General features: G+C 40.8%; 1 protein-coding gene and 1 pseudogene across 3 annotated transcripts in view; one reads left to right on the top strand and one right to left on the bottom strand.

Annotated features, from left to right (window-relative positions):
* Positions 1-26883, top strand: part of LOC117308665 (dihydropyrimidinase) — a 234092-nt gene that overhangs the window by 194581 nt on the left and 12628 nt on the right. The window lies entirely within an intron of this gene.
* On the bottom strand, positions 149-6935 carry LOC109549278 (histone-lysine N-methyltransferase SETD2 pseudogene; annotated as a pseudogene).

The following is a 26883-nucleotide window of genomic DNA, read 5'->3' as shown; positions in this document are numbered from 1 at the left end:
GCGGCCATGGCTCACGGGCCCAGCCGCTCCGCGGCATGTGGAATCTTCCCGGACCGGGGCACGAACCCGTGACCCCTGCATCGGCAGGCGGACTCTCAACCACTGCACCACCAGGGAAGCCCAAGTAAAGTGATTTTAAGCAGTAAATCAATCTTATCAACATAGCACAAGGCTGGCCGAAACCACAAGGCAGCCTGCTCTGGAATATTTACATGATAACACCTTAAACCTTGCAGGACAACTTAAACCATCCTTACAAAGTCTTCTGTGATCCTAGCACACAGAGGCTTAAAAGCAAAACAAAAGCCAAAAACCAGGAAAGACAAATTATTTTCAATACATTCACATAGACATTAAAATATAATAGAGATCGTCAGGGTAAGGGGTCGTGGGTGGGGATGCGCATGAGTCTGTGCGCTGACAGCACCGCCAAGGAGGAGGCCCAGCCTTGAGAGTGGGGTCAGGCCTGGCCGGGGTCTCAGAAGGGAAGGTCTCAAGGGCCTAAACCCTTGCCTCAGATGGCCTCTACCAACAGCTCACAACCAGGGACCGCTTGTTGTAGATGGAGCTCATTTTTGTGAGCTCATTCTGCAGGTTTGAATTCCCCAGGGTGATGTGTCATCAGTAGCACAGCCCTGACAGTGGGGTGGGGAGAGAGGGCCCACGGGATTTCTGCTTCCCAGAGTCTCTCCTACCAGCTTGCCCGTCCTCCCACCCTGGCCCTGAAGGTCACTCTAATTCAGTGTCCCGTTTGGGTTTGTAAACAGCCCCAAACTTCTGCATGTGCTTTTTAATGTACTCCTTGGTTTTGTGTCTCACATTCTCATTGCACTCCAGGTCCTCGGGGTTCTTACAGTACTTCAGCTCCTTATTCATAACGCCGTGAGTCAGCTTGCGAGCTAGGTGTTTGAAATCTTCAGGTGTGGTAATTCTTCCCACTTTGCAGTCAGGTTTCCAGTAAGGGTTCAGGCACTGGATGATGAACTGGGACATCTCTTTTCTGAATACTTGTTTGCTTTTCTTAGCCAGTTCACTGGAGGCGTCTGCTTCTGCTGTCTTAGGCTTTTTTGAGGTCTTCATGGGATTTTCATCATATGTTGGGGTTCCCAGGTCCATCTCAGCTTCATGCTCAAGGCTGGCATCATCTCCTGGGCTTTCCCAAGTAGGAGGATCCCACTGAGTCTGCCTTGTGATCACATGGGAGTAGTAAATCTTCCCTTCTGGGTCTCGGGCTGTCTTCCAGTTGGGAGGTAAGACAGTGGTTTTTGGTTTGTGAGGAGATGGGGGTGGTAAGTCCAAGAGGTTATTTGTCACAACCATTTCAGGTGGCTGGAAGGGCTGAGGCTGCCCTGGTGCAACTATTGTAGTCACGGCTGTGGCTGGCTGTACCACCACTCCTTGTGGGTGAGCTGTGAGAATCTGCTGTCCCTGGATGTACTGAAGACTTGGCTGGGCATAACCTCTGTACAAGTTGGTGGAGTTGTCTGTGAATAGGGTGACGTCACACCACTAGACAGTTGGAGCAGCCTGTCCTTGATGATATAAGGTTGCTTGAGACTGTGCAGGAGAGTACTGCTGCTGTACACTCACGGACTGTTGGTTTGAATCCCAAACACCAGTAATTCTGTCCCTGGACTGGGCCTGGGGCTGGCAGTGGCAGGACGGTGACCCTGGAGTCTTGGTGTACCACCCCATCACTTTGGGCCACATACTGTGAACTGGAAACTTCCACAGGGGCTGCCACATGTGGCACCATGGGCACAGGTGGAGGGGCAGCAAGGGGTTCTGTAGAATGTCCCACCAAGGGCTGAGAATGATCATAAGGAGAAGGAGAACACACAGGATCCATGCTGGGTGTGGGGAGGAGCACCTTTCCAGCATTAAGATTGCTGGGATCCACATAGGCCTGCATGGGGTAACCTGGTGGGTAGCCAGCAAAGGGGTGATGAGGGGCATGGTAGCCAAGAGATGTCATAGGGCAGTGGAGACGTCACTTCGCAGGTTCTGCATCTGCTGCTGTTTTTTTTGAACCTCCCGCTGAGCTACCTCCTGCTCAAACAACTTGCGACGCTCCTCTGTAGAAAGTTGATTGCGATCTTGAATTCGTACTTTCTTTTTAGAAGTTGGTGTATCATATCTGCCACCTGGCCTTTTTGTTCCCCGCTCATAGGCAGAAGGTGGTGGTGAGAGGGAGCCCCTTCGTTTCCTTTTCTCTTTATTTTGAGTTTGTTTGTCTGGGTCTCTCTCTCTTGACCTGTTAGGAGTCTTTGGGGCAACTGTTTGATCTCTGAAGCCCAAAGCATCCCTTCCTCGTTCGGTTATTGTGCTCTCCTTTTCAGTTTCGCCTTTTCTTTGGAGTTTCGATATACCTCCTTTAGGTCTTTCCAACTGTCCAGGAGCTTGGTGGCCAAATCACTTATATCTACTGTTTTATGTGGCTGTTCTGGCTCCTCTCACTCTCCACATCAGATACACCCTCCTCTTCATCTTGGGATGGTGTTTCCTCAGCAATAGGTTCGTCTAGTTTTGTGCCATTGCTCTCTTAGGCTCTATTTCAGTGTCAGCCTCTGGTTCAGATGTGGGTAGCTTAATGGCCTCCACAGCAATGTCACTATCAACTTTAGATTCAGGCAGCTGTTGAGTGCGTAGCTGTTGTTCCTCTTCTTCTATAGGGACGTTTTCTAACTGGTCAAGGTCCTCTTTGCCATCCTTGCCTTCTAGCTCGCTGGTAGCATCAGAGATCGCACTGTCCATGCCATTTTCACTTATAATTTTAAGTCTGCGAAACTTTAGCTTCTTGGGGGTGTCTGTGTCAGCTTCTATGCTCAGCTTGGTGGAAGGATCAGGTGTGTTGAGTGGTGTGTGAGCACGTGATGTATTCTCGCTAGAATACCCATCTCCTTCGCTCAGCTGAGGGACAGCAGTCTTGGTTTGAGACCAACGTTGAATAATGGGAAGCACTTTGCTTTCCTCCAACATATTTTCAGTAGGAATGGGTAAATGTTCCAAAGTCTTTATAATCTCTTCCTGAAGCTTCTGGTTACTTTCCCGGCCATCACGTAGTTCTGCCATCCAGATCCACAACAAAGGCAGCCCATGACGTTCCAGAAAGGACTTCAGGCAAGACTGTGAATATGTGTTCTGTATGAGCTTGAGACAGGTAAGTTTCTGTTCCAAAGTTTCAATTCTAACCGTTAGCCAGGATAAGCTGAGCACCTGGTTTTTATCAGAGAGACCCTCACCATTCTCCATCAGAGCTTCTAGCTCTCCATCCACCGAATCCTTCTTCCGAGATCGTTCTTTCTTCATTTTCCCTCGTGCTGCTCTGAGGCTGACTCTGTTCTCTCCTCCCAGGTAACCCCGGCAATTAGCCGACCCACAGAAACGTCTCTGTGCTTCCTTGCCATATCTCTGGAACTGATAGTCAAATGTTAACTCTGAGCCTGAAGGAACCAGTTTGGTGGTAAAAATCCCAACTCTCAGTTGTCCGTTCACAGTCCATTTCTGAGCCTCACAGTTTGGTTCACAGCTGTAATTCATGAAACGGGAGCAGTTTCCTTTCTGAGTGGCATCTATTATCTCATCATTCTTCAGGGCCATGAAATAGTAGTGGCTGTTTCTGTTTCGTGCATACTCCTTTACCCGGGCCTTAAACTCTTTACGATCAAGTACCTCTCCACAATATTCCAGGACAAAGGTGTTCGAAGGAAGATCTTTAGCAGCTCTCAAGCCCCAGCCTTTCTTTTCTGTGAGTATGACTTCCACATCTGCATGCTGTTTTCTTTGAAACCGTCTATTGGAACAATAATCCCCATTTGGACAACGAGACGAACATTCAATCATGAGGAGACGATGAAGACAATCTTCCCCACATGCTATTTCACCTTGAGCTCTTTCATCTTTAGAAAGAGGTGTACACTCACACTGCATTCGCTTAAAATCCCGATGGGATTTATTCTTCTTTCTTTCTGTTAAATAAACATTTTCTTCAATCAGATCAAAGTAAGAAGGCATCTTCCCTTGTTTGGCACACTCCTTCCACTGCCCTGGGTCCCTGAAGTCCTCCATGACACACGAAGGCCCAACCAATGCTGAGCCTAGAGGCACTGCTGTCTCTCCCTGCTCTACCTCCACTCTAACTTTCTTTCTGTCCTGAAGCTCACCATCACTTTCAGAATCACTCTTCAATTCCTGTCTCCTTTTTTTAAGAGGCCCTCTATCTTTCCTATCATTTTGTTCTAAGTTTTTTGAAAGGTCTTTCTCCTCATTCACAACTAAAGACTCCTTAATGGAATTGCTGCTTATTTCAGGTGCTTGCACTGACCCCTTGTCCTTCTGAAGGGACAGAAAAAATTTATTGGACTGGCCTGAAAAGTGAGATCCTCCACGTTGATCCCAATTCTCCTCCTCTTCACGGTCATCTGTTAAGGAACCTGATACCTGCCCTTGAATTCGATCATACACAACCCCAGTTCCAGGCGGTCTACCTGCTGATCTTGGATCCCAGTAGCCAGTTGCCTTGCCAGTAATTACATGTCCCACTATACTGTTCTGCACTTTGCTGATACTTATGTCCACCACAGGCTCCATAGCTGCTGTCAGGTTGCTGATATGTGGTAGTAGGCTTTTCTTGTTGAGAGAAGTCCCACCCTAGGATTTCTGAGCTCTTCCGATGATGAACTGGAAGCCATCCACTCGGGAGATCTCACAAGAAGAAAAATTTGACTCTGTTTTTCCCAGTCTACTATCTGGCCTGTTAGGGAAAGTGGTCTGTTGCCGAGACTTACTTGAGACATCTTCAGAATCATCAGGAGAATAAACTGGCAGCTCTTCTTGCTGCCTAGAAGTTATTTTGGCTTTCACTGCTTCCTCAGAATTTGGATGACCTAGAGGGTCAGATTTTATGTCTGTATGACTTGTACTATCAACCCCATCACTCTGAGGATAAGCAATTTCAGACATGTGATTATCTATCTGTTTTTGGATGGGCTGTGTAAAGAGATTTCTGAATTCCTTCTCTGTTGCTTTGTGAAAGAAGAACTTCTCAGTTTGAGGACAGGCTTTACTTGCTATGCTCTCAAATTTTTCCTCATATGAATGCATCCTTGGCTCCAATCGCTCATCTTCCCTGTGGTCAGAATAGTGTCTGTAACTTTGACTGCTCTGAGAAGAACAAGGACTTGTTTCTTCCATGGGCAAAGTAGAATTCTTTGGCACAACCACCATAGACTGAAGATGGTTTCTTGGAATACTGCTGTCATCAAAATCTGTATCTTCCGAATCACTTTCATCACTTGAACTTTTGGAAGAACCAGAATAATCTTCATGGACAGTGGATACAATCTCTCTGAGGCATGACCACTACTGTCACATTTTAAGGTATATGTTACACCGTTACTGTCCTCCATGATTAAATTCAAATCACAAGAAGAAAATACAACTTCTGAGTCATCAGAAGTATGTGCATGTCCTCTTCCACCTTCTTCACCTAAAGAGGTTTCTGGTCTTCCTCTTCTATCAGGCAGTATGGAGTTCCCTTCTTCTTGAGCTGCTGGCACACATTTCCCAGATAGTCCATTATTATGCCTGTTTCCCCAGGAAGCAAATCCTCTTCCTGAATCAGGAAGGCCACCAGCTACTTCTATTATTTCTTTCTCTGCATGCTTTAAAAACTCTGAGCTTTTACTCTTCAGCACAGCATCCCAAACTGGAGATGTATTCTCTCCACATTGCAAGAGAGTTAAACTGTCTACGTTTGTCCCTGCTGGAAGGCTCTGAAGAGATGAAGCAATACATGAGCTCCCTGTAGGTGGATATAAATCATCAAAATGATTAACAGAAGCTGAACTAGTACTACCAACACTCTGCTTATATTCTCCACATGCAAATTTTGAGTGCTGATCTGTCAGACTTCCATTATCACATATAACTGTTTTTGATTTCAAATGCACATTCATAAAGCTATTTGAAGAAATCTTCGTTACTAAAGGCTCAGTATTTTCAGCTCCGGAATGATACAAAGAAGGGCGGTTGTTGTTTGAAGTACAGTATATATCTGAATCTTTGGTTTTACAGCAAGAAACTCTCACATCAACTGGTTCTTTAACTATTGTTTTGGAATAATCTATAGTCATAACTGGCAAAGATATGAGTTGATCCTGGTGTGGCGACACTGGAGGTTCTGTTTCTCTAAATGGGCTTTCTAACTTATTATGCTGCATGCGAGTATCATCCATGTCTTTTTCTTTACATCTATTAATGTTTTGAAATCCATTTGATGAAAGCATGCACGTTTTGACCAAAGGGGATACCTCTGATCCAGTCACACTGTCATCAGAAGACATCAAAACAGTGTCACGTTTAGAAGAGCAAAATGTTGCCAAATCAGATTCTGCCCCAGGAGATCCATTTATATTAAATTCGGTGGGACAATAACTTCTTAATTGATCATTCTTCACTTTACATAAAGAGTCTAATTCCTTAATACTATCGTGGCTATCATGTCCTATAAATTCAGACTTAAAAACAGGTGATTCATCTAGCTTTTTAAAAGTAGGTGAATCATTTAATCGATTTGATGGGGATGGAGACCCAATCTTCTCTCTTTCAGGAACTTTACTAATCACTCTTAATTCACTACCTTTTGAACAAGGAGTCTGTAAACTAAAAGAATGAGACTGTTTGACTTCCTCATTCAATTCTGTACAACAGAAAGAATTTTTAAATTTATCAGACTTGGGTGCAGGTTTTGAAGGGGCAGATTTATAACGGGAAGAACTCTTACTGTGCTTGGAATATGATGACCCGCGTCGGAACCCCTGTTCATTAGTGGGAGAATAACATCTTTTCATTGCTTCATTTTCTGAAGTCCTTTTGGATTCTCCTTCTAACTTTGAAGAATCCTTTCCTCTTTTTTCCATCTCTAAGTAAGAGGACTCAGTTTTACAGTATCCATCAGATGTAGAATAGGAGGATGGCGTCCTTAGGTCTCTGTAAGAGGTAGAAGGAGACGAGGTGTGCCTTGAGTATCTCTTCTTATACTAACCGTCCGAGTCAGAACTTTGTGTTGCCCTGTTATCTGTATATGGCCGAGACTAGCGTGCCCTCTCTCGATAAGGAGAACTCCTATGGTAACGACCATCATAACTAGAGTCATCATAATGGGACCGTTATGACCGAGAATAAGATGAACTAGTTCTAGATGAACTAGTTCTAGAACCTCTGTCAGATCTAAAACGAGACCTGCTCCGTCTTCGTGCTCTCTCTGATCTACAGCGAGAAGATATATAACGAGTATCGCTTTCAAGTTTTGAGTAGCTAAAATATTTATCATCTCTCTCTGTTTTAGATTGTGAAGATTTGAGGAGCTCTGCTTAATGTGTAATGCAGATGCAGACTGGGCATTAGGGAGGGAGAAGGCCCGAACAGAATTCTGTGTTTATTTATTTTGTCCTGCCTTTAAATTTTATTCCATCAGAGGTATGAATGCCAGACGGGGATCCTCTCCAAGCTTGCCTTTCCTTGGGTACTCTCCCTCTGCCCTAGGGTACTGTTAAGAGTTCTCAACACGCAGTCATCCCTCAGCATGAGCAAGGAATTGGTCCTAAGGCTCCCCCTGCCCCGCCAGTCCCCTGCGATTGCTGAAGTCGCTTATATAAAATGGAGTAGTACAGTCTGCCCTCAGTACCCCGGGGCTCCACATTGGAGGATTCTGCATCCGAGGATTCAATCTACTGCAATTCAATTTACGGTTGGTTGAATCCGGGGTGCAGAACCCGTGGATACAGAGGGGTAATTGTATTTATTTCACTCTATTATAGCTTAACAATTCTGGTTAAATTTACCGTGTTCTGTCTCCTGGTTGGACCTAGATTGGTAGAGGTGTGATGACTTGCTTGAGTTTGGGACAAAGAAGTGAGCATGAGTAGCACTTTCTCCCCTCTCTTTGGGAATAAGCTGCTCACAGAAAGCATGCATTGGGCCCCATTTCTCCATAAGTCTTACAGGGGCAGGCGGCAAAATAGTCTGGGTCCAGTGCTGTCTGTGGCTGGATGCGTATGTCTGTATCATTATGGGGCTCCGTGTAAGGAAGCCCTCTTTTACACAGATATAAGGCTGAAATTAGAGAATGAGGGTTATTAGTAATAAAGATAATACATCATGTTCCACATACCTCTTGTCTACTTATGAATTACTTTAGAACCTGAGTGGGGAAGAGGTTAACAAGCTTCACTTAAGGGAAGAAGCTTATTACTATTTCTTTTGACAAGTTGAGTGTGAATTGGTTTTACCACTTTCTAGGCTTGTTCTATTCATAATTAACATATATTGAAACTTACATTAATATAAACAAACAATCCTGCAATATTTGCTGTCAGAAAATAGACAAGGGACAACCTTCAAATCCAACTTTTGTGTAGTTGGGCCTTCAACTATTAGCAGGTTTTAGTTATTTTTCTAAGTCTCTTATGCTTTTCATGGTGAGTTGAATATCTTTATTATATAAAAAAAGTTTCTCTGTAAAACTGAACGTTTTAAAGAACCTATACAACATACATAAGGGTCCCAAAATGCTCACTTTTCATAAAAATGACATCTGTTTCCATAGACGAGTTCACCAACATCCTGACAGCTGATGGAAAAGTGACACATAGGCTTTAGGGTCTAGATCACAGATTCTGTCACCTAGGAAGCTTTCAAGTACAGCAACTAATAGAAGAACCCAACTGAGAATGGCTTACATAGAGCGAACCGATTAACTTCCTTTGAAACTGCAGAGATACATGTTGCTAGGAGTGAGACTAGAAGCTCACATAATGTGACTTAGAACCTAGTTTCTTTCAGTTTTTAACTGTCACTTCCCTGGTGTTGACTGTTTTTGGACAAACTCCTCCCTCCTGCCCACCCCCCATTTCATAATCCTAAACTGACTTTGAGGAACTCTAAGAATTACATGAATCCTTTTTGTGAAACAGAGAATCTATATCATATATTCAGCGAAAGTGTCTAAGAGTCACTGATTGGACCAACTTAGGTAATCGTGCCCGTTTCAAAACATTCAGAGATGGCACGTTCAGATTGGCTCTATGAATCAGGGCCTTTCTCTGGGGCAGGTGAGGCCCATTTTCCAAATCACAACGGTGAGAATGGAGGGACGGGGTAGGTACTGAAAAGAAATTCAGGCTATTACTCCAAGAAGGAAGAAAAATAGATACTGGGCAGCCATATAACAGGTATTCATTATAGATACTTCCAGAGTCTATTTCCTATTTACTCAAAGAAATTTAAGACTCTAGGTAACCCTGAAATTCACATATTTTCTACATGTTACCTAACATATTTTTAGAAAATAAAAAGGTAAAAAAATATGAAATGATTTAATTTCTATAAGTGATCTTATAATCAAAGAGACCTTGCTACAAAAGTGAAATTTTATCTAGAGGATTTTATTATGTTCAATAAAGTGTTCACATTCAAGAGCAAATTCTCATTCTGATGATTCATGAAGTCACTTGTGATATTCCTTCTTTAGTGTGGTGTTTATATAAAAACATGAGTCTCTAAAATTGCCATGGCAAAAACACATATTGAAGCTTGATAGCCTTCTTTTCACAAAGCATGGTTTCCATCATTGCCTTGGATCACACTGTACCTTATGTTCATTCTCTGGTACAAAGCTCCAGCAGCTTTTCTTTTTGTTTTTTCTCTTGCCCTGCATCTTAATCTTCAAGCATTCTCCTACAGTCATGTTCTGGTTTTCCCTTTGTCAGCCTCCGCCACTTCCACTCCCTCCTAGACTCCTAGTACTTTTTTCAAGCTAAAGTTCTTTACCTTTATCTGCTGAAATCCAAGAAAGAGCCTGTAGTGAAATGAAGACTTGCAGTTTTCCCCACCTGCTTATTTGCTTGCAATCTGTCTTCAGCCACTACAAATTGAATCTGCCTCAAGTTATCAGTGGCATTAATCTTCATCCTACCAAAATGTTTACATGGTTGATAACCCCTTTTTCTTTGATCCTCTTGTCTGATTGGTCTTCCTCTGTCACTCCTAAGACATAGCCATGTCTTTCTATTCTATTAATTTCTCTCACTGCTCTTTTATGCATCAAATAAACAGGTTAAGTAAGGCTCTGAAAGTATTCATCTTTCGGGTCTCAACCTTTCAACTTCCTCTTCCATTTCTTGTTCCATTGCCACATTGACTATTCACTGCTCAAGACATGTCATCTGGGCTTTTTTCCAAGGTTTCCTTGGAAATATCTTCCTTCAAGGCTCAGCTTAGATATTTTCCCTCCATGAACCCTGCTCTAGTTTCCTCCAAACTTGAACTACCTCTAACTCCGTTAACCAGGTCCATGCTCTATCACCAGCTCTTGACCGAATATTTGCGAAAGCTCTCTAGCTAGTATCCCTGCTTCTTGCCTGTCATCTACTTGTTTCTCCATACTACCACTAGAACTGTCTCTCATACAATCTGAACCCCTCATCATGGCCTCTAAGATCTTGCTCCTACTAATGTCTATTGGCCCAGGAACTGTGCTAAGAACTTTACTTGAATTAATCCATTTAATCCTATGAGCTACATACTCTTTTAAATTTTTACATCTTTATTGGGGTATAATTGCTTTACAATGTTGCTTTAGTTTCTGCTGTATAACAAAGTGAATCAGCTATATGTATACATATATCCCCATATCCCTTCCCTCTTGAGCTTCCCTCCCTCCTCTCCCTATCCCACCCCTCTAGGTGGTCACAAAGCACCGAGCTGATCTCCCTGTGCTACGCGGCTGCGTCCCACTAGCTATCTATTTTACATTTGGTAGTGTATATATGTCCATGCCACTCTCTCACTTCGTCCCAGCTTCCCCATCCCCCACCGCGTGTCCTCAAGTCTATTCTCTATGTCTGCGTATTTACTCCTGTCCTGCCCCTAGGTCCATCAGAACCTTTTTTTTTTTTTTTAAGATTCCATATATATGTGTTAGCATATGGTATTTGTTTTTCTCTTTCTGACTTACTTCGCTCTCTATGATGGACTCTAGGTCCATCCACCTCACTACAAATAACTCAATTTTGTTTCTTTTTATGGCTATAATATTCCATTGTATATATGTGCTACATGTTCTTTATCCATTCATCTGTCGATGGGCACTTAGGTTGCTTCCATGTCCTGGCTATTGTAAATAGTGCGGCAGTGAACATTGTGATACATATCTGTTTTTGAATTATGGTTTCCGTAGGGTATATGCCCAGTAGTGGGATTGCTGGGTCGTATGATAGTTCTATTTTTAGATTTTTAAGGAACCGCCATACTCTTCTCCATAGTGGTTGTATCAATTTACATTGCCACCAACAGTGCAAGAGGGTTCCCTTTTCTACACAACCCCTCCAGCATTTACTGTTTGTAGATTTTTTTGATGAGGGCCATTCTGACCGGTGTGACGTGATACCTCATTGTGGTTTCGATTTGCCTTTCTCTAGTGATTAGTGATGTTGAGTATCCTTTCATGGGTTTGTTGGCCATCTGTATGTCTTCCTTGGTGAAATGCCTATTTAGGTCTTCCACCCATTTTTGGATTGGGTTGTTTGTTTTTCTGATATTGAGCTGGATGAGCTGCTTGTATATATATTTTAAACATCTTTATTGGAGTATAATTGCTTTACAATGGTGTGCTAATTTCTGATTTATAACAAAGTGAATCAGTTATACACATACATATATTTCCATATCTCTTCCCTCTTGCATCTCCCGCCCTCCCACCCTCCCTATCCCAGCCCTCTAGGTGGTCACAAAGCACCGAGCTGATCTCCCTGTGCTATGGGGCTGCTTCCCACTAGCTATCTATTTTACGTTTGGTAGTGTATATATGTCCATGCCACTCTCTCACTTTGTCACAGCTTAACTTTCCCCCTCCCCATATCCGCAAGTCCATTCTCTAATAGGTCTGTGTCTTTATTCCCGTATTATCCCTAGGTTCTTCATGACATTTTTTTCCCCTAGATTTCATATATATGTGTTAGCATACGGTAGTTGTCTTTCTCTTTCTGACTTAACTTCACTCTGTATGACAGACGCTAGGTCCATCCACCTAACTCAATGTCGTTTCTTTTTGTGGCTGAGTAATATTCCATTGTATATATGTGCCACATCTTCTTTATCCATTCATCCGATGATGGACACTTAGGTTGTTTACATGTCCTGGCTATTGTAAATAGAGCTGCAATGAATATTTTGGTACATGACTCTTTTTGAATTATGGTTTTCTCTGGGTATATGCCCAGTAGTGGGATTGCTGGGTCATATGGTAGTTTTATCTGTAGTTTTTAAGGAACCTCCATACTGTTCTCCATAGTGGCTGCACCAATTCACATTCCCACCAGCAGTGCAAGAGTGTTCCCTTTTCTCCACACCCTCTCCAGCATTTATTGTTTCTAGATTTTTTGAGGATGGCCATTCTGACCAGTGTGAGATGACATCTCATTGTAGTTTAGATTTGCATTTCTCTAATGATTAATGATGTTGAGCATTCTTTCGTGTGTTTGTTGGCAATCTGTATATCTTCTTTGGAGAAATGTCTATTTAGGTCTTCTACCCATTTTTGGATTGGGTTGTTTGTTTTTTTGTTATTGAGCTGCATGAGCTGCTTGTAAATTTTGGAGATTAATCCTTTGTCCGTTGCTTCATTTGCAAATACTTTCTCCCATTCTGAGGGTTGTCTTTTCGTCTTGTTTATGGTTTCCTTTGCTGTGCAAAAGCTTTGAAGTTTCATTAGGTCCCATTTGTTTATTTTTGTTTTTCTTTCCATTTCTCTAGGAGGTGGGTCAAAAAGTATCTTGCTGTGATTTATGTTATAGAGTGTTCTGCCTATGTTTTCCTCTAAGAGTTTGATAGTTTCTGGCCTTAGATTTAGGTCTTTAATGCATTTTGATCTTATTTTTGTGTGTGGTCTTAGGGAGTGTTCTAATCTCATGCTTTTATACGTACCGCTCCAGTTTTCCCAGCACCACTTACTGAAGAGGCTGTCCTTTCACCACTGTACATTCCTGCCTCCTTTATCAAAGATAAGGTGACCATATGTGTGTGGGTTTATCTATGGGCTTTCTCTCCTGTTCCAGTGACGTATATTCCTTTTTTCTGCCAGTACCATACTGCCTTGATTACTGCAACTTCGTAGTATAGTCTGAAGTCAGGAAGCCTGATTCCTCCAGCTCTGTTTTTCGTTCTCAAGATTGCTTTGGCTATTTTGGGTCTTTTGGGTTTCCATACAAATTGTGAATTTTTTTGTACTAGTTCTGTGAAAAATGCCAGTGGTAGTTTAATAGGGATTGCATTGAATTGGTAGATTGCTTTGGGTAGTAGAGTCGTTTTCACAATGTTGATTCTTCCAAGCCAAGAACATGGTATATCTCTCCATCTATTTGTATCATCTTTAATTTCTTTCATCAGTGTCTTATAATTTTCTGCATACAGGTCTTTTGTCTCTTTAGGTAGGTTTATTACTAGATATTTTATCCTTTATGTTGCAGTGGTAAATGGGAGTGTTTTCTTGATTTCACTTTTAGATTTTTCATCATTAGTGTATAGGAATGCCAGAGATTTCTGTGCATTAAATTTGTATCCTGCTACTTTACCAAATTCATTGATTAGCTCTAGTAGTTTTCTGGTAGCATCTTTAGGATTCTCTATGTATAGTATCATATGATCTGCAAACAGTGACAGTTTTTTTTTCCTTTCCGATTTGCATTCCTTTTATTTAGCCTTCTTCTCTGATTGCTGTGTCTAAAACTTCCAAAACTATGTTGAATAAGAGTGGTGAGAGTGGGCAACCTAGTCTTGTTCCTGATCTTAGTGGAAATGCTTTCAGTTTTTCACCATTGAGGATGATGCTGGCTGTGGGTTTGTCATATATGGCCTTATTATGTTGAGGAAAGTTCCCTCTATGCCTGCTTTCTGAAGCATTCTTACCATAAACGGGTGTTGAATTTTGTCGGTTGCTTTCTCTGCATCGATTGAGATATCATATGGTTTTCCCCCTTCAATGTGTTAATATGGTGTATCACGTTGATTGATTTGCTTATGTTGAAGAATCCTGGTATTCCTGGAATAAACCCCACTTGATCATGGTGTATGATCTTTTTAATGTGCTGTTGGATTCTGTTTGCTAGTATTTTGTTGAGGATTTTTGCATCTATGTTCATCAGTGATATTGGCCTGTAGTTTTCTTTCTTTGTGACATCCTTGTCTGGTTTTGGTATCAGGGTGATGGTGGCCTCGTAGAATGAGTTTGGGAGTGTTCATCCCTCTGCTATATTTTGGAAGAGTTTGAGAAGGATAGGCGTTAGTGCTTCTCTAAATGTTTGATAGAATTTGCCTGTGAAGCCATGTGGTCCTGGGCTTTTGATTGATGGAAGATTTTGAATCACAGTTTGAATTTCAGTGCTTGTGATTGGTCTGTTCATATTTTCTATTTCTTCCTGATTCAGTCTTGGCAGGTTGTGCATTTCTAAGAATTTGTCCATTTCTTCCAGGTTGTCCATTTTATTGTCATATAGTTGCTTGTAGTAATCTCTCATGATCTTTTGTATTTCTGCAGGGTCAGTTGTTACTTCTCCTTTTTCATTTCTAATTCTATTGATTTGAGTCTTCTCTCTATTTTTCTTGATGAGTCTGGCTAATGGTTTTTCAATTTTGTTTATCTTCTCAAAGAACCACCTTTTAGTTTTCTTGATGTTTGCTATCGTTTCCTTCATTTCTTTCTCTTTTATTTCTGATCTGATCTTTATGATTTCTTTCCTTCTGCTAACTTTGGCTTTTTTTTGTTCTTCTTTCTCTAATTGCTTAAGGTGCGAGGTTAAGTTGTTATTCGAGATGTTTCCTGTTTCTTAAGGTAGGATTGTATTGCTATAAACTTCCCTCTTAGAACTGCTTTTGCTGCATCCCATAGGTTTTGGGTCATCGTGTCTCCATTGTCATTTGTTTCCAGGTATTTTTGATTTCCTCTCTTTGATTTGTGCAGTGTTCGCTTTGTTATTAAGTAGTGTATAGTTTAGCCTCTATGTGTTTCTATTTTTTACAGATCTTTTCCTGTAATTGATATCTAGTCTCATAGCGTTGTGGTCAGAAAAGATACTTGATACAATTTCAATTTTCTTAAATTTACCAAAGCTTGATTTGTGACCCAAGGTATGATCTATCCTGGAGAATGTTCCATGAGCACTTGAGATAAATATGTATCCTGTTGTTTTTGGATGGAATGTCCTATAAATATCAATTAAGTCCATCTTGTTTAATGTATCATTTAAAGCTTGTGTTTCCTCATTTATTTTCATTTTGGATGATCTGTCCATTGGTGAAGGTGGGGTGTTAATGTCCCCTACTATGAAAGTGTTACTGTCGATTTCCCCTTTTATGTCTGTTAGTAATTACCTTATGTATTGAGGTGCTCCTATGTTGGGTGCATAAATATTTACAATTGTTATATCGTCTTCTTGGATCAATCCCTTAATGCTATGTAGTGTCCTTCTTTGTCTCTTGTAACAGTCATTATTTTAAAGTCTATTTTGTCTGATATGAGAATAGCTACTCCAGCTTTCTTTTGGTTTCCATTTGCATGGAATAACTTTTTCCATCCCCTCACTTTCAGTCTGTATGTGTCCCTAGGTCTGAAGTGGGTCTCTTGTAGACAGCATATATATGGGTCTTGTTTTGTTTTTTTTTACATCTTTATTGGAGTATAATTGCTTTACAATGGTGTGCTAGTTTCTGCTGTATAACAAAGTGAAGCAGTTATACATACACATATGTTCCCATATCTCCTCCCTCTTGCGTCTCCCTCCCTCCCACCCTCCCTATCCCACCCATCCAGGTGGTCTCAAAGCACCGAGCTGATCTCCCTGTGCTATGGGGCTGCTTCCCACTAGCTATCTATTTTACGTTTGGTAGTGTATATATGTCCATGCCACTCTCTCACTTTTTCACAGCTTAGCTTTCCCCCTTCCCATATCCTGAAGTGCATTCTCTAATAGGTCCGTGTCTTTATTCCCATCCTACCCCTGGGTTCTTCATGACATTGTTTTCCCCTAGATTTCATATATATGTGTTAGCATACGGTAGTTGTCTTTTTCTTTCTGACTTACTTCACTCTGTATGACAGATGCTAGGTCCATTCACCTCACTACAAATAACTCAATGTCGTTTCTTTTTGTGGCTGAGTAATATTCCATTGTATATATGTGCCACATCTTTTTTATCCATTCATCTGATGATGGACATGTAGTTTGTTTCCATGTCCTGGCTATTGTAAATAGAGCTGCAATGAATATTTTGGTACATGACTCTTTTTGAATTATGGTTTTCTCTGGGTATATGCCCAGTAGTGGGATTGCTGGGTCATATGGTAGTTTGATCTGTAGTTTTTAAGGAACCTCCATACTGTTCTCCATAGTGGCTGTACCAATTCACATTCCCACCAGCAGTGCAAGAGTGTTCCCTTTTCTCCACACCCTCTCCAGCATTTGTTGTTTCTAGATTTTTTGATGATGGCCATTCTGACCGGTGTGAGATGATACCTCATTGTAGCTTTGACTTGCATTTCTCTAATGATTAATGATATTGAGCATTCTTTCGTGTGTTTGTTGGCAATCTGTATATCTTCTTTGGAGAAATGTCTATTAGGTCTTCTGCCCATTTTTGGATTGGGTTGTTTGTTGTTTTGTTGTTTAGCTGCATGAGCTGCTTGCAAATTTTGGAGATGAATCCTTTGTCAGTTGCTTCATTTGCAAATATTTTGTCACATTCTGAGGGATGTCTTTTTGTCTTGTTTATGGTTTCCTTTGCTGTGCAAAAGCTTTTAAATTTCATTAGGTCTCATTTGTTTACTTTTTTCTTTCCATTTCTCTAGGAGGTGGGTCAAAAAGTATCTTGCCGTGATTTATGTCATAGAGTATTCTGCCTATGTTTTCTGCTATGAGTTTGATAGTTTCTGGCTTTACATTTAGGTCTTTAATCCATTTTGAGCTTATTTTTGTGTATGGTGTTAGTGACTGTTCTAAAATCATACTTTTAAATGTACCTGTCCAGTTTTCCCAGTACCACTTATTGAAGAGGCTGTGCTTTCTCCACTGTACCTTCCTGCCTCCTTTATCAAAGATAAGGTGACCATATGTGTGTGGGTTTATCTCTGGGCTTTCTATCCTATTCCATTGATCTATATTTGTTTTTGTGAGTACCATACTGTCTTGATTACTGTACCTTTGTAGTATAGTCTGAAGTCAGGGAGCCTGATTCCTCCAGCTGTGTTTTTCATTCTCAAGATTGCTTTGGCTATTCGGGGTCTTTTGTGTTTCCATACAAATTGTGAAATATTTTCTTCTAGTTCTCTGAAAAATGCCAGTGGTCGTTTGCTTGGGATTGCATTGAATCTGTGGATTACTTTGGGTAGTAGAGTCATTTTCACAATGTCGATTCTTCCAAGCCAAGAACATGGCATATCTCTCCATCTATTTGTATCATCTTTAATTTCTTTCATCAGTGTCTTACAATTTTCTGCATACAGGTCTTTTGTCTCCTTAGGTAGGTTTATTCCTAGATATTTTATGCTTTTTGTTGCAATGGTAAATGGGAGTGTTTTCTTGATTTCACTTTTAGATTTTTCATCATTAGTGTATAGGAATGCCAGAGATTTCTGTGCATTAAATTTGTATCCTGCTACTTTACCAAATTCATTGATTAGCTCTAGTAGTTTTCTGATAGCATCTTTAGGATTCTCTCTGTATAGTATCATATCATCTGCAAACAGTGACAGCTTTTTCTTCCTTTCCGATTTGGATTCCTTTTATTTAGTCTTCTTCTCTGATTGCTGTGTCTAAAACTTCCAAAATTATGTTGAATAAGAGTGGTGAGAGTGGGCAACCTTGTCTTGTGCCTGATCTTAGTGGAAATGCTTTCAGTTTTTCACCATTGAGGATGATGTTGGCTGTGCGTTTGTTATATATGGCCTTTATTATGTTGAGGAGAGTTCCCTCTATGCCTACCTTCTGAAGCGTTTTTCCCATAAACGGGTTTTGAATTTTATCGATTGCTTTCTTTGCATCTATTGAGATGATCATATGGTTTTTCCCCTTCAATGTGTTAATATGGTGTATCACGTTGATTGATTTGCTTATGTTGAAGAATCCTTGCATTCCTGGAATAAACCCCACTTGATCATGGTGTATGATCCTTTGAATGTGGTGTTGGATTCTGTTTGCTAGTATTTTGTTGAGGATTTTTGCATCTATGTTCATCAGTGATTTGGGCGTGTAGTTTTCATTCTTTGTGACATCCTTGTCTGGTTTTGGTATCAGGGTGATGGTGGCCTTGTAGAATGAGTTTGGGAGTGTTCCTCCCTCTGCTATATTTTGGAAGAGTTTGAGAAGGATAGGCATTAGCGCTTCTCTAAATGTTTGATAGAATTCGCCTGTGAAGCCATCTGGTTCTAGGCTTTTGTTTGTTGGAAGATTTTTAATCACAGTTTCAATTTTAGTGCTTGCGATTGGTCTGTTCATTTTTTCTGTTTCTTCCTGGTTCAGCCTTGGAAGGTTACACCTTTCTAAGAATTTGTCCATTTCTCCCATGTCCATTTTATTGTCATATAGTTGCTTGTAGTAATCTGTTAGGATTCTTTGTATTTCTGCAGTGTCTGTTGTAACTTCTCCTTTTCCCTTTTTAATCTTATTTATTTGAGTCATCTCTCTCTTTTTCTTGATGAGTCTGGCTAATGGTTTATCAATTTTGTTTATCTTCTCAAAGAACCAGCTTTTAGTTTTATTGATCTTTGTTATTGTTTTCTTTTTTCTATTTCAGTTATTTCTGCTCTGATCTTTATGTTTTCTTACCTTCTGCTAACTTTAGGTTTTGCTTGTTCTTCTTTCTCTAGTTCCTTTAGGTGTAAGGTTAGATTGTTTATTTTTGATTTTTCTTGTTTCTTGAGATGGGCTTGTATAGCTCTAAACTTCCCTCTTAGAACTGCTTTTGCTGCATCCCATAGGTTTTGGATCATCGTATTTTCATTGTCATTTTTCTCTAGGTATTTTTAATTTCCTCTTTGATATCTTCAGTGATCTCTTGGTTATTTAGTAACGTATTGTTTAGCCTCTATGTGTTTGTGTTTTTTACGTTTTTTCCCTATAATTCATTTTTAATCTCATAGCATTGTTGTCATAAAAGATGCTTGATATGATTTCAGTTTTCTTAAATTTACTGAGGCTTGATTTGTGACCCAAAATATGATCTATCCTGGAGAATGTTCCATGCGCACTTGAGAAGAAAGTGTAATCTGTTGTTTTTGGATGGAATGTCCTATAAATATCAATTAAGTCTATCTGGTATTGTGTCATTTAAAGCTTCTATTTCCTAATTAATGTTCCTTTTGGATGATCTGTCCATTGGTGTAAGTGAGGTGTTTAAGTCCCCCACTATTATTGTGTTACTGTCAATTTCCTCTTTTATAGCTGTTGGCAATTGCCTTATGTATTGAGGTGCTCCTATCTTGGGTGCATATATATTCATAATTGTTATATTTTCTTCTTGGATTGACCCCTTGATCATTATGTAGTGTTCTTCCTTGTCTCTTGTAACATTCTTTAAAAGTCTATTTTATCTGATATGAGTATAGCTACTCCAGCTTTCTTTTGATTTCCATTTGCATGGAATATCTTTTTCCATCCCCTCACTTTCAGTCTGTATGTGTCCCTAGGTCTGAAGTGGGTCTCTTGTAGACAGCATATAGATGGGTCTTGTTTTTGTATCCATTCAGCAAGCCTGTGTCTTTTGGTTCGAGCATTTAATCCATTCACATTTAAGGTAATTATCGATATGTATGTTCCTATGACCATTTTCTTAATTGTTTTGGGTTTGGTTTTGTAGGTCCTTTTCTTTTCCTGTGTTTCACACTTAGAGAAGTTTCTTTAGCATTTTTTGTAGAGCTGGTTTGGTGGTGCTGAGGTCTCTTAGCTTTTGCTTGTCTGTAAAGCTTTTGATTTCTCCATTGAATCTGAATGAGATCCTTGCCAGGTAGAGGCATCTTGGTTGTAGGTTCTTCCCTTTCATCACTTTAAGTGTATCATGCCAATTCCTTCTGGCTTTTAAAGTTTCTGCTGAGAAATCAGCTGTTAACCTTATGGGAGGTCCCTTGTATGTTATTTGTCATTTTTCCCTTGCTGCTTTCAATAATTTTTCTTTGTCTTTAATTTTTGTCAATTTGATTACTATGTGTCTTGGTGTGTTTTTCCTTGGGTTTATCCTGTATGGGACTCACTGCACTTCCTGCACTTGGGTGGATATTTCCTTTCACATGTTAGGGAAGTTTTCAACTTTAGTCTCTTCAAATATTTTCTCTGGTCCTTTCTCTCTGTCTTCTCCTTCTGGGACCCCTATAATGCAAATGTTGTTGCATTTAATGTTGTCCCAGAAGTCTCTTAGGCTCTCTTCATTTCTTTTCATTCTTTTTTCTTTATTCTGTTTCGCAGCAGTGAATTCCACCATTCTGTCTTCCAGCTCACTTATCCATTCTTCTGCCTCAGTTATTCTGCTATCAATTCCTTCTATTGTATTTTTCATTTCAGTTATTGTATTGTTCATCTGTTTGTTTGTTCTTTAATTCTTCTAGGTCTTTGTTTAACATTTCTTGCATCTTTTCAGTCTTTGCCTCCATTGTTTTTCCGAGATCCTGGATCATCTTCACTATCATTATTCTGAATTCTTTTTCTGGAAGGTTGCCTATCTCCACTTCATTTAGTTGTTTTTCTGGGGTTTTATCTTGTTCCTTCATCTGGTATATAGCTCTCTGCCTTTTCATGTTGTCTGTGTTTCTGTGTATGTGGCTTTTGTTCCACAGTCTGCAGGATTGTAGTTCTTCTTGCTTCTGCTGTCTACCCTCTGGTGTGTGGGGCTATCTAAGAGGCTTGATGGGAGGGACTGGTGGTGGGTAGAGCTGACTGTTGCTCTGTTGGGCAGAGCTCAGTAAAACTTTAATCCACTTGACTGTTGATGGGTGGGGCTGGGTTCCCTCCCTGTTGGTTGTTTGGCCTGAGGCAACTCAACACTGGAGCCTACCTGGGCTCTTTTGTGGGGCTAATGAGAGACTCTTGGAGGGCTCACGTCAAGGAGTACGTCCCAGAACTTCTGCTGCCAGTGTCCTTTTCCACATGGTGAAACAGAGCCACCCCCCACCTCTGCAGGAGACCCTCCAACACTAGCAGGTTGGTCTGGTTCAGTCTTTTTCAGGGTCACTGCTCCTTCCCCTGGGTCCAGATGCGCACACTACTTTGTGTGTGCCCTCCAAGAGTGGAGTCTCTGTTTCCCCCACTCCTGTCGAAGTCCTGCAGTCAATTCCCACTAGGCTTCAAAGTTTGATTCTCTAGGAATTCCTCCTCCCATTGCCAGACCCCCAGATTGGGAAGCCTGACGTGGGGCTCAGAACGTTCACTCCAGTGGGTAGACTTCTGTGGTATAAGTGTTCACCAGTCTGTGAATCACCCATCCACCAGTTATGGGCTTTGATTTTTACTGTGATTGCGCCCCTTGTACCGTCTCATTGTGGCTTGTCCTTTGTCTTTGGATGTGGGATATCTTTTTTGGTGAGTTCCAGTGTCTTCCTTTCGATGATTGTCCATCAGCTAGTTGTGATTATGGTGTTCTCGCAAGAGGGCGTGAGAGCACATCCTTCTATTCCGCCATCTTGGTTCCTCCTCCCCAGCTCTTGGTTTTATTGATTTTTTTTCTATTGTGTTTTTTTTAACCTCTATTTTATTTATTTCTTTCCTTCAGCTGTCTTTAGGTTTTGTTTGTTTGCTCTTCTTTTTGTAATTCTATTAGGTGGTAGGTTAAGATATTTATTTGAGATTTTTCTTGTTTTTTGAGGAAGGCCTGTATCACTATGAACTTCCCTCTAAGAACTGCTTTTGCTGCATCCCATAAATTTTATATGGTTGCGTTTTCATTGTCATTTGCCTCAAGATATTTTAAAATTTCTTCTTTGATTTCATCGTTGATCTATTTGTTTTTTAGTAGCATATTGTTTAGTCTCCATGTGAGTGGGGTTTTTTTCTCGTTTCTTTTTCAGTGGTTGATTTCTTGTTTAATACCATTGTGATTAGAAAAGATGCTTGAAATAATTTCTACACTCTTAATTTTTTTGAGGCTTGTTTTGTTGCCTAGTATGTGGTCGATCCTAGAGAATGTTCCATGTGTACTTGAAAAGAATGTGTATTCTGCTTTTTTTGGATGTACTGTCCTGAAAATATAAAGTCTAACTGTTCTATTGTATCATTTAGGATCTCTGTTGCCTTACTGATTTTTTGCCTCAAAGATCTGTCCTTTGATGTGAGTGGGGTGTTAAAGTCTCCTACTATTATTGTCTTCCCATCAGTTTCTCCCTTTATGTCTGTTAGTATTTGTTTTATGTATTTCAGTGCTCCTATATTAAGTGCATATATGTTGACGAGTGTAAAATTCTCTTCTTGTATTGATCCTTTTAGCATTATATAGTGTCCTTCTTTATCTTTCTTTATGCCCTTTGTTTTAAAGTCTATTTTGTCTGATATGAGTATTGCAACCCCTGCTTTCTCCTCATTTCTGTTTGCATGAAATATCTTTTTCCATCCCCTCACTTTCAATTGATGCGTGTCCTTTGCCCTAAAGTGGGTCTCTTGGAGCAGCATATTGTCGGCTCTTGTTTTTTTAACCAATCTGTCACTGTGTGTCTTTGGATTGGAGCATTTAGTCTATTAACATTTAAGGTAATTATTGATAGATATGTATTTATTGCCATTTTAAACCTTGTTTACCCATTGATTTTGTATTTCTTCTTTTTTCCTTTTGTGGTTTGATGATTTTCTTTTGTATTATGCCTATGTTCTCTTCTTTTTGTTTTTTTGGAATCTATTATATGTTTTTGATTTATGGTTGCCTTGTTTTCTCAAGTATATTAACCCCTTTCTGTATCTACTTGCTTTAGACTGATAGTCATATAGGCTCAAACACATTATAGAAAAAAAAAAATTCTACAATTTTTTTTTTTTTTACTCTTCTTCCCCACATTTTATGACTTTGTCCCCTTTATATCTTCATGTTCATCCTTTTGCTGTTCATTGTGGTTATCATCTCTTTCACAGATTTTTAAAAAAATCTCTCTACTGGCTTATTTAAGTGATTTACTTTCCAATTGTGATTTTTCCTATAGATTCTTACTTCTTTCCTTTTTAGAGAAGACCTTTAATATTTCCTTTAGAATATGTTTTTTATTGCTGTATTCTTTTAATTTTTGCTTGTCTGAGAAATTCTTTCTCCTTCTAAATGAAGATCTTGCTGGGTAGAACATTCTAGGTTGCAGATTTTTCCCTCAGGACTTTGAATATGTCTTGCTACTCCCTTCAGGCCTGCAATGTTTCTATAGAGAAATCAGCTGATTGCCTTATGGGGGTTCCCTTGTAATTAACTCTTTGTTTTTCCCTTGCTGCCTTTAGAATCCTCTCTTTAATATTTGCCAACTTAATTATACTATATCTTGGTGTAGATCTGTTTGAGTTTATCTTATGTGGAACCCTCTGTGCTTCCTGTACCTGGATATCTGTTTCCTTCTTTAGGTTTGGGATGTTTTAGCCATAATTTCTTCAAATACATTTTCAATCCCCTTTTGTCTTCTCCTTCTGGGATTCCTATTATGCATAGATTGGCATGCTTTGTATTATCCCATAGGTCTCTTATGTTCTTTCATTTTTTTTTTCATTTGGGTATCTGTCTGCTGTTCTAATTGGGTGATTTTCATTATCCTATCTTCCAGATCATTTATTCGTTCTGCATTATTCCTCATGCTATTCATTGCCTTTAGGTCAGCTTTTGTCTCTGCGAATGAATTTTCTAATTTTTCTTGGCTTCTCTTTATAGTTTCTAGTTTGTTTGTTTGTTTTTACAGTAATCTGCATTTCTGTCAATAGCCTTTCTTAATTCCTTCCGTATTTTCATTACCTCCTTTGTGAACTCGGTGTCTATTAGACTGAAGAGGTTTGTTTCACTGTTTGTTCCTTCAGGGAAATTCTCTTGATCTTTCAATTGAGTGTGGTTCCTCTGCTTCTTCATTTTTTCCCCTTATACTTCTCCTACTCTGTGAGTTTAGGAGAAATAATTAACTACTGTGGTCTTGGAGGGTTATTTTTATGTGGGAGTATCCCTGTGTAGCCTGCGTGAGTTTAATAGTTTTTGGTGCGAGGGCTGTTTTTAGCATGGATGCCTGCTGCCCCTTTCCTCAGTGTATGCTGGCCATTATGCCCTTAATAGGAGGTGTGACTGGTATTTTGGTGACCAGAACCTGCACTGGATATTGAGTGGGGCCTCCTTTTTGCTCTGTGGTTGTCACTGCCCTGTCACTGTCACTGCCCTGTCAGGGGCAGGGTCTGCTCCCTAGTTGTTGGAGTAGAAGCCCCCAATCCATTTCTGAGCCGTGTTTCTGAGCTTCAGTATGAGATAGGCAGGACTGGAGTGTACCCACTGGAAAGGAGCCCCTGGGTATTCCTCCGCTGGAGCTGTTGACCAGTGAGTGTGCGCTGTTGTGTCACCTTCTTATCTGTTGTGCAGGCTCACCAAGTACATTGTTGTTTGCACTGCCCTTGGCCCCACCCTCAACCTTGGGAATGCCAGCACTCGGCCCTAGTGTCCCTCAGGCGTCGTTTTCACAAGGCCACCAGCACAGATCCACTGAAGTCAGGCTTTAGGACCACAGCAGTTGCGTGCCTGGACCCAATGTGGAAGGCTATGGAGGCAGCCCAGACCCTGGCCAAGCCCCCATGTGCACGTGCCCGCACAGTCCAGCCCACAGCTGCTAAGGCCAGACCTGTCCCAGTGGCAGAAGCACCCGTTGTGCGTTTGGATGTCCCACAGGCGCTGAATTTACAAAGCTGGTGGCACAGGTGTTAAACTGTGGCTCACGCAGTCGCTGGGAGAGATTTCAGCCCTGCTTCCTAAGTCACGCGGCCCCTGGCACTCAGCTGTGGTTGCTGCTTTTAAAGTGTTCAATAGGGAAAAACAAGAAAGATGATGCAAAACGAAATGCCATTTTTCGGCCGTGGCATTGGATTCCAGGAAAGCGAGTAACCCAAAGGGAGGTAAGCCACGACAGTAAGGAGCAATGTCCTTACTGTAAGGAGGAAGAACATTGGAAAACAGATTGCCCTAGGCTGAATCATGAGAAGAAACACAGTAAGACGGGAGCCTCTCACATGGTAGAAAGAGAGGAACACTCTGATGAATGGAGAGGCCTGGGGCTCCCTTGGACTTGGTGCCTAATTCCCCACACCCGGAGCCCTGGGTAGAATTGCCAGTGGGGAATGAGCTGCAAGTTTGCTGGGATGAAGGAGAAGACTGATCATGATTCTGGGAAAAAGCTGGAAGATGGCCCCAAATTCTTGTGATGTTGATATGGTTCCTGGCAAGTCCACTGTGTTGAGACCTTCTCTGACTACCCTGCTGTGGACCACTTTGCTGGTGGTGACATGAGACAGACGGTTGCTATAGGTGTTATCAAAGCAGTGGACAAGAAGGCAGTTGGAGCTGGCAAGGTCACCAAGTCGGCCCAGAAAGCTCAGAAGGTTAAATGAATATTATATCCGCCACCCCAGTCTTAATCAGTGGTCAAAGATGGTCTCAGAACAGTTGGTCTCAACTGGCCATTTAAGTTTCATAGTAAAAGACTAGTTAATAACAACAATTCATCGTAAAACCTTCAGAAAAAGGAGAATTTTTTGTGGACCATTTGTTTTGTGTGTGGCAGTTTTAAGTTATTCGTTTTTAAAATCAGTATCTTTTAATTGGTTAAAGCCCTCCTTAAGGAAATTATCCCCTGATTTGGATTAAGGCATTGGAATTACATTCATCCTGGAGACCACAATAGGAAAAACTGAGAAAATGGATACTAATTTAACTTGAGATAAGGCCTTGCCAGTTGCCCTGCTATGAATCAGTGGCTCCCAGTAGCAGGCTTAAATTAAGTCCCTTTGAAACACTGAATGGTAGGCCATTCCAGGTGTCTGCCCAGGTGATAGAATGTATAGATGCTTTAAAAGACCTAGCAGTTGCCAATGATGTTGAAACTTTGGGCACTATACTAATCTCTGTTCATGAGTTTGCCTCCAACAGGTCTGCCTATCTAACTGAAGTAGATGGGAATTTCATTGTAGCTGGAGAAGGGTCAACCAAGTTGTTTATTTTTGTCTAAATAAATAGCACAGGAATTTAGTATATGTACTAAGAACTGGAACCAAAACACCCAAGTTCAATTACAAATTAGACAACAAAGTGCTAACGGGCTTCATCAGGTTCAGATAGTTGTAGATATATAAAAGGACAGACTAAATATTCTAAGGAATGTTTGTCACCTCCGGAAGTAGCCAGAGTGGTCCTCGTCCTTTTCGCACAAGTTGGTGGAGTGGACATTGGCAGTCAGGAATTGTAATAGGAAAGAACCTTTGTATTTTATTACAAGTTAATCACTATAAGTATGTTGCCTATAAGCTTAGGTTATACATAGTGGCCCATCTCTGGGAACCCTGTCTCCCAGGTAATGAGCATTAAGCTAAAATAAACCTTTGTTTAGCTCACAGGAAACATCCTGACCAGGCCCACCTGTGAATGACTGCAGGCAGGAAGAAATTAACACATCCCCTATGGAGGTGGACCAGAACCAGGAAATGTTTGACTTTACTCCCTCCTCTTTTAGTATAAAAGAAGCCTGAGTTCTAACTCAGGCACGATGGTTCTTTGGGGCACAAGTTCACCATCTTCTTGGTCTGCCAGCTTTTCGCTATTCCTTGCCCCAACAACTCATCTCTTGATTAGATGGCCTGTTGTGTG

The sequence above is a fragment of the Tursiops truncatus genome, chromosome 17 (assembly GCF_011762595.2).
Source record: "Tursiops truncatus isolate mTurTru1 chromosome 17, mTurTru1.mat.Y, whole genome shotgun sequence".
NCBI lineage: Eukaryota > Metazoa > Chordata > Mammalia > Artiodactyla > Delphinidae > Tursiops > Tursiops truncatus.
The sequence above is the reverse complement of the archived record's forward strand: the minus strand, read 5'-3'. Positions and strand labels throughout refer to the sequence as shown.